A 10,356-nucleotide genomic window follows, 5' to 3' on the forward strand; every position below is an offset into this window, starting at 1 on the left:
TTTTTCATTATTGTCATGGTAAAAGGTTCCTCATCTTTTGCAATTGGTGTATTGTACAAGCAAGTGGAATTTACTCACCTGAGTGACTGACACCAACATTTCTCTTCCCTTTTGAACAGATTAAGTTGCTCACTACCTGTGGAAGCTTTCACAATAAACTCACAACTCCTGTCCTAATGTCTCTTTATTTTACTCTTTTTATCTCATTCTCCCCTTTCATCATTACTTCATTGTACCTCTTCTGAGTCTGGATATGCTTGGTTAATGTACACTGTTTCTTGCTGAGATTCAGAGCCCTTCATAACGTCCATGTGGGTGCCTGCAGATCTTCTACTGGGTGCCAGAATAACAGCCTTGATGGCTGTCAGGGTCAGCAGTGTGGCAGCTACAGTATGTAGTTTTCTTTCTCTACCAACATGCTTTCATGAAGCAAGCACACAAAAAATGCAATGGAAGACACAGAGACACAAAATCTATTGAGTGGAGGCAGCCAGAGGCAGACTATGAAGCTCCAGCCAGAGGAGCTGGTGAGTGAGTAGCAGGTGGCCTGGCCCCGGGGACTCCTAATGAAGAGAGTCTGCCTGCCTGCTTATCGATCCAGCCACATCAGCTGATCTGATGCCTGGCTTACTGGGTGGGGGGTGGGGGGGACTTAATGGGCACCTGGGTCCACACAAACACACACACACACACAGATATCTTTCGCCCAACAGTTGTGTGTGTTTGCATGGGAATGTTTATGTTTTGAGAGGAAATTTAAGAGGTGAGTGGTTTGTTTGTGACTTAATGTGTTAGTACTTTGAAGCATTTTACACATGCAGTTCAAGATGTGTGTACTTGTGTTGGTGCGTACTTATATATACTGTAGTTATGAGTCAGTTGTCTGTTATGCTGAACCTCTTTCTTATCTTTTGGTACATACAGCAAATGAAAAGACAAGGCAGAAGAGACAACAGCTGTCCGCTTGTCACACTGTAACACAGCATTTTGAAGCCACTGTCCAGCATAATCTACTCACACACACACCTCTGCCATCACAGATGCTCCTTCAAGCTCATTATTTCTGGGACTGTCGGCTTGTGGCTTGTTGTGTTGGTTGGGTTGTGCAGCTGAAGCCCAGCTATCAAATATGAATAAAGCACTGACTTCCTCATCTATCTTTCATGGCTTTCATTTGTTAAGCTATCTGCCTGCAAAAATATTTTGCATGTTCCCTTACTGCTGTGAATAATGTGCTCGAGGAGCAGTAGGTCTATTATAAAACTGAACATGGCGTTCTGGCTTGTCTGAATATTATTGTTCAGGGGGGATTTGGAAAAAATATTAGTGTGAATGGTACTTTATTATCATAATTGAAATTAGAATTTTTCATTTCATGGATTCTATGGCATGATGATTGAGACTACATAATATACGTTAAGGCGGAACATTTACAAGAAAGCTTTCATTCCCTCTGCAATAACAACTCTAAACAACATAAAATAGACACAGCACAGCTGTTGTTTTGTAAGTTTTAAAAGTGCTCTGTCTATGTGTGTGTGTGTGTGTCTTTGTGCTTATCATTTTCAGTTATGGTCAACATTGGGTCTGTGTGTTAGTATGTACTGTAGGCCCAGTTTTGTTTGCATGCTAGTGTGTTTGTCTGTATGCATTTTTAGCATTTTGCATGCATGAATGAGAATCATTTTATATGTATTCTATATTTGAACGTGTATCAGGTATATCTCCTTTATTATAAGGGCCTGAGACAAACTTGTCAATATGTACATCCAAGCCCACCTCTTCTCCAAAGATGAAAAGTATATACTTCAAACTTGTGATGTCAACAACATGCCGGCCTTGAGCTTCTTCACAAAAAAAAAACTATAGGAAAGATGTTTAAGGCATCACAATAACATTTCTCACAGATAAAGAAGCACTTTGTGTTTCTGAGGAGTTAACACTGCTACAGAACAGAGCTCAGGTGACAATACAACTGAAAATAATCCTGAAAAGCCTCCCAATCACCATCTAGGAACAGTTCATACATCTGTCCTCATGATTATAACCCAGATATGAGTGCAGCTCCCTTTGTGAGAAAGCTGGCCCTGTTGAGATCACAGACAGTGACTGTCCTGGATTTGCAAACCTCACATGAAATAATTCTGAGTGCACATGGACACCTCACTCACGGTTCACGTTGCTGAGCCCCTAGGATGACGGCGTCAGCAATGCACAAGCAATCACTGATCAAATTAAAACAGTGGAACTCTGAGACGCTGGACATCTCCTGTTACCATCACAGGTGGAGAGAAATATAAACTATATCACAGAGTGCTCGTTATTCACCCCCGCCGAGACATCTTTATCATGGAGAGCCACACCAATCTGCTCACACATATACATAAATCATCCAGTGGCTTTTAACATCTTAAGAGCGCACACCTCTTTGTCATAGTGGATGGAGAGGGGTTGTGTATAATTAATGCTGGTAGGGTGAGTTAAGCTGGGAGGTCTTGGAAAGCTTCTGTTGACCCCTGCCGTCTCTGAGCATGTGCGCTGTGGGGCAGCACGTGCACATGCATCAACATCTGTCATTAACTCGACCCACAGAGTGCCTGGAGATTCATTTTCTGCGCCTCTTTTGTGCAACCTATTCTTCATCTGTCTATCTAATTCCTCCTCAATTCCTCCTTTGCCCTCTCTGCCCTTTGCTCTATCTTCTTTTCACTCTCCTGATAAGTGTCATTAGTGCATTATTCTGAGCAAAAGTTTGAACAAGATTTTGTCCATACATGTGATGCGTCTTAGAGTCTATGTGTATGTGTGTGTGTGTGTGTTCATGTTCCTGTGAACGTGTTTGTCTGTGTACGTCAGTAGCCCTATAGTTGTGCTAGCTTTTCTGTGTATCTCTTCATACCCACTAATTAGAGTGACAGTTTTTATTAACAGTTTGGGGCTAATGTGCGATAGCGTGACTCCAGCTTTTCCACTAGCTCGTTTACCCTGCTCTTTTGCCACCCCGGGCCCTAATTATCGGGCTGACGATCTGACATCCGACCACTAAAACAGAGACGACACATTGACATATTGTCACTTCCAACTTTAGACTGAACCTCTTTAAACCTGAGGTTATAATACATTCCAGAGAATGGCTCCATCTAGTCTGTCTGCTTCTAAATGTGTTGGAAAACTGCCAAGATAATGAAACTGCACCATCCTAAATCTTAAACTGTTTGAAAGTTAAATTAATGAAATCAATACAAGATTTCCCAGTCTCAGATTATGCATGCACATACTTCTTTATGTAAAGGGTGAATAATCTGTCTCCTAACAATAATAATGTACACTTTATTAATCCTGCAAGAGGAAATTAGTTTACACTCTGTTGTCATAACACACAGGCCTGAATTACACACACATGCACTATATGGAGAGACGTCAGAGTGAGGGGGCTGCCCATTGAAAGGCATCCCGAGCAGTTGGGGGTTTGTTGCCTTGCTGAAGAGCACCAGTCCACCACCATACTGTGGTCCATATGGAGACTTGAACCAGCGACCCTCCAGTTCCCAACCCCCTCCTGACTGAGCTACTACCACCCCCAATAAAACAACAGCAGATAGTGGTTGGCTTTCAGTATGCATTATTAATTCCACTAAAATTGTGTTATGATTATATTTTTTTTACATGTTGCTATAGTCGGTGTGGTGAAGTGATGATAACTGATAACAGATAAATAACTGATGATGATGATATGATGACAGAGCAGTTCTTTCTGGTATTTAAGGAAGTTCAACATACATAGATCACAAAGGATGTCAGTTTTTTTTCTTCATATAAAGACACCCACGTTCATGCATGAATCATACATGCATGTAATAAAAAAAATACAAACACAAAATATTTTAAGGAAAATATCTTATTTATTATGTATCATTTATCTACATATGTATCTATATTTGCTTCACACAAACACACACACACACACACACACACACACACACACACACACACACACACACACACACACACACACACACACACACAGTGTTTTAATCTTGTTATATTCGACCTACAGGCATGTGGAATTGCTGCTAAAATGATCAGCCTTGCTATAGAGCAGCTCTGTTGTAGCTGACGTTGGAAACATTCATTCTAAGTATGATTATGTAAGACATAGTTTTTGCTATTACTTAGACTTGACAGTAATCAAAATAGTGTCCTCCCACAGCACAGCCGAAGCTCTTTTGAAGGCAATGGCCTACTTTACACTGTCTCTTCTCATAGTCTTGATTTAATTTCAGAATGGAATACGAAAGGCTACGATAACGTCTTCTGACCAGGACAAATGTAGCATGCCCATTCAAGATTACCTCTCTAGGGTGCACAGCAGAGGACAGCTTTTAAAACAGAAACATGCAGAAGCCTAGGCCTACTCCCTGCTGTGGTGCTGTCATTTGCAATGGTTGATGTCTTTCTGTCCACAAACTAGCCAGAGTTTGTGCTTTTTGCATTTGACACTTTGGCAATGAAACCTACTTTCAAGTCACACTGCTAAGCATCTGTTTCTCTTAAGAGATACCAGTGCACACTCTCAGAATCCCTGTAGGTCATAGACAACACTTAGCCTACTGCTGCTTTGAATGCATTTCCAGATTCCTTCAATACTATTGTTTTTATCTAGCCTACATGTAATAAAATTCAATTTGCAGCACAATAAAGATAATGTTAATCTTTACCAAGTTGCGACCTTGTTTCCTAAACCAAATAAATGCCTGAAGTGTCACCTCCTTCTTGAATGGAGTGCATCAAAATATGAACTGTTATCATACAGTATGATGTATTCACTTCATGTTGTGAACCTGTACCTGTCAACTTTGAACTCATCAGTAATGGTTAGTGCAGACCGCTCCCCTCTCTAGGTTGACTGTACTTAGTTACTAAGTTGTTGCTGTTGTTGAGTTGCCTCCGCATGCTAACAAATGAATGGAAACAGCTAACCTGCTGCAGCACAGTGCGTACATTAAGAGAGCTTACGGGTCCTACAAAAAGATTGTCACTTCCGGTAACCATCTTCGTTTAGGAGAAAAAAAGCGTCGCGACTGTTAATGTGTAAATATCCTCTTTAACGTGCAGTTAACGGACTAACTGTAGGCTAGTTCCAGATGGATAGAAGAGTCTAAATATATGTTCTAAAGAGAGGTAAGTGGCAACCGAGCTGCAGTTTTTCTTTTTAAAATATTGGTTTGGATAGTCTTTGATAGTCTTGGATAGTCAGATAACGTTAACGTCCAAAAGTGAAAACAATGATTAGTTAACTTAACTTTAACGTTACCTAAGAGGCACAAACTGGAACTAACTTTATAAGAAAGATAAGGCTCACGGTAGGCTACTGTTAATGTAACGTTAGCTGGGTGTACTTGCATGGTTTAGCTAGCTGGTTTAATAATTTACTCAGTTTGCTTGATTATACAATTAGCTACGTTCATTTACATAGTTTTAGCCAAGCAATTAGCTACATTACTCTTTGAGTAGTACCACACATTATTATGCTAGTTGATATTGATTATCAGGAATTTAAACATCATGTTTATTGTCCGTAACGTAAACGAGCTGACCTTCCGGACAAAACCCCAAACATTAGATAACCATGCTGCTGTAGCTCAATCAGGAGTGGCCTACATTGTTCACCCACACAGGTGTTTTCACTTAATTTCCCTGATAAGACCTCTTACCCCCTCCTCTCCGCTGTGTGGGCATGTAGCTCGAGACCTAATTTTCGACTCTTGGGTGGGTCAACTTTCGTTCTTTTTGTTTTTTTTATTAACCTTGCGCAAGCTGAGTATCAGTCTAATCAGCCAGTAGAACTAAAACACCTGTGTGGGTGTACAAATCAAACTGCCATTACATAAACAAATGTGGTGAGGTGGGATATTAGACAAAAGTACACATTTGTTGTAAAATTACAAAAAATTGGGCCATCATTTTTCAAACTCTACTCGTTGGCCTGGTTCCTTTTCATCCCAACACCATCCTCAGCCTGTAAGAAGGCTGCTGTTTTTTGTTTTGTTGTTGTTGTTTTTTAAATGTGTTTTGGGATTTAATCACTGTAATTATTTGTGTGGTTTATATTTAATTGGTCTTGTATTTGTAGATAGCCAGTGGATGGTGAATTGATGGAGATGTGAGGAACATACCCATTTGTCTTCTAGTTTATTTCCCTGTAAGTTCCTTTTTATTGAATATGTTCTTTTAGTTATTAAAGAGTCTGCAGCCATGCACCTAACAATATGTTGTATAATGTATAGTTGTAAAAAGCTCATTCCATGGCATTGCTATGAGTTCCAACTGCAGTCAAATAAAACATCCAATAAAGCAATTTAAATGGCAAAGTATAATATCCCACAGATGTTGCACAACAGTCTAGACATTAGAAGTTACAGCGTGTACAAATAACAAGGTCACATGAGACACGGCCATCTTCTAACCGTATACCAACTGGGAACCATATTCTCAGCAGCCAAAGCAATGCTACTTGAGCTGAGTGATTTGCTCAAAGCACACAAGACGCCCTGTGGTGAGGAGCAGAGAGTAAGAACGGGGCTTTTCAGGTGTTTCGCTAATCCCTGCGCCCAAGTAGCAGTGCTTCGGCTTCTGAGAATATAGTTCCCAGTATGTATACTATTAGAAGATGGCTGTGTCTTATGTGATCTTGTTATTTGTACACGCTGTGACTATACAAATCACAACATGTAAATAGGAACATGTTGGCTTTATTTTGTCACTTATTGGGAGCAGTAGGCTAGTTGGAGCCGGTTACCTCCAGCATCTGTGGTAAGCTAGGCTAGCAGTGGGTGCGCCAGACAGTTACGACATGCACAGTGATGAGAAGGGTATGTATGGACTTATCTAACTCTGGGGGATCTTTTAAGGACATTTTGATGTCAAGCACCCCAACAGAGGCCAATCTGAGTCATACCTCTTTCTTATCGCAAGGGGACCTTTCCAAGTTGCAGTTTTATCATTTTTTCCAAGCTCATAAAACATGCATTCTCCACTGCCATGGATGGAATATGCTCTGTTGAACAATAGCTCCTTAACTTGATGGTATGCATGGAATTCGCAGGGCTGTGACTCCAGATTCGGAAACCAATTATTCAAATAGCTGCAACTGACAGGGCAAGCATGTTGAGAAAAAGGGAAAGAAGCATCTCAGCGAAAATCAAATGTTCCCTGCTGTAAAGTAGAGTTACTTGTCCGCACCGTTTCATGATATAGAACTATGTCCTTGGGTTGGAGTTTTGAGATCAGTAATGTGTGAGAAATCTCTGAACTATGGTGTTGAGCTGGGATAAATGTGTGTGCGTCTGTGCGCTAAGATCACAGCAAAGCCTTTTCATGGGGCAGAGTTTATATTCAAGGATGTAGAATATGATCAAACTTAGCCTTAATGACTTATAACCAGAACTCAACATAATGTCCCATTGCTATAGAATAAGTGATGGGATGGATAAATTGGCTAAGCTTTTTCATTTTGTCCACACTCAGAATACAGAATACGTTTCCACTAAAGGGACACAAAGTTTATAATTTATCTGCTCATTTTGTAAACAAGTCACAAAAGATGAACATGGCTATTCGATGAGCACAACCATTTGAGCTATGAAATATGAGATCATCGGAAATATCCTTTTTCATTGATCCTGTTCTAAATACCTGGCATTTAAAATGCATACGTAGAGCATCCAGTGGCATATTGTCAGGGCTGTGGAGAGGGATGTCCTCAGGCCACCCCATTAATCTCTATTAAACGGGCGTGCATGTGCATGTGCATGTGCATGTGCACGTGCGTGTGCGTGTGTGCGTGTGTGCGTGCGTGTGCGTGTGCGTGTGTGTGTGTAACATTGAGTGTCAGCTCAGGTGTTTGGTAGTACAGTTGCATAAAACTCGGTCATTCTTTAGTTTTTTCTGATTGGTTTCTAACATTAACAATACATAAGACACTTGATATGACTAAACACATTCATACTACCTGAAGCTGTCGTCTAAGTTGCTATGTCACTAAGCATGGTCATCGAATCTACAGTCATATAAAACTTCATCTTATAATTATTTTACTGTGTGCCCTTCATACCACACAAGTATGTTCCAATTAGTGGTGATATATTGGCTTGACTTCTCGTTTAGTGAGGATGGGCAGATTGCACAGCCATGATTGAAAGCTTAATGAATGACTCATAACAATAATCTGAAATGAAATGGACATTTTCAGCTGCTGCAACAATAATTGGCGGGACACATAACATTTTGTACATCAGAAAAAAACAACCCGTGCCAATTTAGAGGTGTTCTTGATCGTACCTGGATATGTCTGTGCTGTTTATAATCCAAACCCCAGTATGTGCTTGTTAAGAAAACAATTTTCAAAACTCTTCATTGCCAATAAAATTAAAGTTTCCTCACTTTGCATTTAACTAAGTTTTACTTGCTGTCTGTCGCTGTGTCCTACTCCACATTGCTAACTTTCTGCTATCTGGATTGTGGAAGAAAGTTTTGAGCAGGGAGGGATGTTGTTTTGTGTGAAACAAACAGATGAGGCGACAACTTGACCTACTTCTTCATCTGGACACACTAGAAAAGAAAGATGACTACTGGGAGGAAAAAGGATTTCAAACTGTGTGATGGAGTTAATTGTAGCATTTTTTTCTTTTTTAAGTTTGACTGATATTTAATAGGGGAGACAGCTTATGCCATTTTTGGATTCTAACCTTTCCTGCACAATGTTCTAAATGTTCCTTAAATACTTTGTCCAGAAATAACAAGACACTTCCTATATTAACGAGTTAAGATGTCTGATTTGGGAACATCTTGTATTTTAAAAAAATGTGCTTGTCAGAAACGGAGGGAAAGCCCTAGATAATCCAGCAATATACCAGGGCTATACCCAGTTCATGTTGTGGTGTTTTGTGCTTGGAGCATCTTGGCATTGTAGCATTGTGATAAATGACCTGTGTATTAAGAAGCCAGGAGGGTTCTGCCATAGCTGCCACGCTCTGCCATATCAACCACTAACTCGTTGTGCTTTAAACCCCTAATGAAGATTGAGGAATTTGGTTGTTAGAGGAGGGGTGGAAATCATATTGTGGTTAGGAGTGTTATGCAAATGTTGTTTTGTAATGCCCATTTTCTGATTGGAAGCCCAGCCTACAGAATGATTCATCTGGGAAAAATTAAATGCTTACAGAGGGTATATTTTACTGCATATGCTGACTTTATCATCTGTAAGATTATTAAACATTCTTATATGTCAAACTGTATGTGCCTCGGTTTTGAAATACAGTCGCTGTTTTCCCCACATTTGGAGAACAGTTACCCTCTGGCATTATATTGTGTTCGCTTCCCATGCCTGTTTAACAATACCATACCTTGTGTTGTGAACCATTGCAATGAGTCTCTTTTTTTTTTTTTTTACCTCGGGCCGTAGGAGAAGGCAATCCTTGTACACAGAGATGAGAATAAAAATGTGTATACCCTGCCTTGGGGAAGCAAAGGGAATTGTTTATCGTACACATGTCAACAAGAGCAGAAGACATGTTCAACTGCGCCGCCGCGCAGTACAGCACCACGGACAGCGCAGAGGCTTCCCAGGATGGCCAGCTCGCTGTCCGTGGTGCTGAAATTCAGCTCCAGTGGTTCTATTTCCCAGTGGAGAGAAACGGATAACAACGATAGGCATTTGTTTACAGCCTCTTCCAGTTCCGATGTTTGGATTCAATTCACTTTTTTCGTGGAACCTTTCCTCCCTGGGATCCCCTCAAACAAGGACGCATGGGATGTCTGAAGCTAACTTCACAACCTGCGTTTTGGCACATTGTTTACCTGCTGTGTTAGGTGGTGCTATTTATTACACCACTAAATCAAAGCAAAAGAACAAATCCCCTCTAGTGTGTTCATGCTTACTACAGATTCTGAATATATTATTTTCTATAGTCGGAATTTTCGTTTCATCATCGGGTCTTATCAAGCGCTTAGACAAATCGGCAGGTTTGGCTCCATGGGGAATCAAAGCCCAGCCGCCTTTGGGAACGATCTCACCATCGCTTAGGATATGCATTTATAATGAGTCACTAAAAATATAGCTCTCAGAAGTGTTTTTTTGATGTCACTGTTGTATGACATGCAACATAACGGAGCAGTACACGTGTATACAGCCCTATATATATATACATTAGCCTGCGCCATACATGCCTGAAACGTCGTTTGCCTCCTATAACATAAAAGCCCTGTAAATCACAATTGGCTGTCAGGCCGCTGGTGAGTCTGCCCTGCATAAAGCTTATGCAGCCTTTCCACCAAGCTGTTGTATTCCCCCCCCCC

The 10,356-nt window shown here is 40.6% G+C and overlaps 1 protein-coding gene across 1 annotated transcript in view; it reads left to right on the top strand.

The window, feature by feature from the left end:
- Positions 1-4,975: 4,975 nt before the first annotated feature.
- Positions 4,976-10,356, top strand: part of gabbr2 (gamma-aminobutyric acid (GABA) B receptor, 2) — a 183,418-nt gene continuing 178,037 nt past the window's right edge. Inside the window, exons 1-2 of the mRNA XM_032534941.1 lie at positions 4,976-5,181; positions 6,134-6,202. The gene's annotated coding sequence lies outside the window, so the exon portion shown is untranslated. The remainder of the gene's footprint in view (positions 5,182-6,133; positions 6,203-10,356) is intronic.

The sequence above is a fragment of the Etheostoma spectabile genome, chromosome 14 (assembly GCF_008692095.1).
Source record: "Etheostoma spectabile isolate EspeVRDwgs_2016 chromosome 14, UIUC_Espe_1.0, whole genome shotgun sequence".
NCBI classification, from domain to species: Eukaryota; Metazoa; Chordata; class Actinopteri; order Perciformes; family Percidae; genus Etheostoma; species Etheostoma spectabile.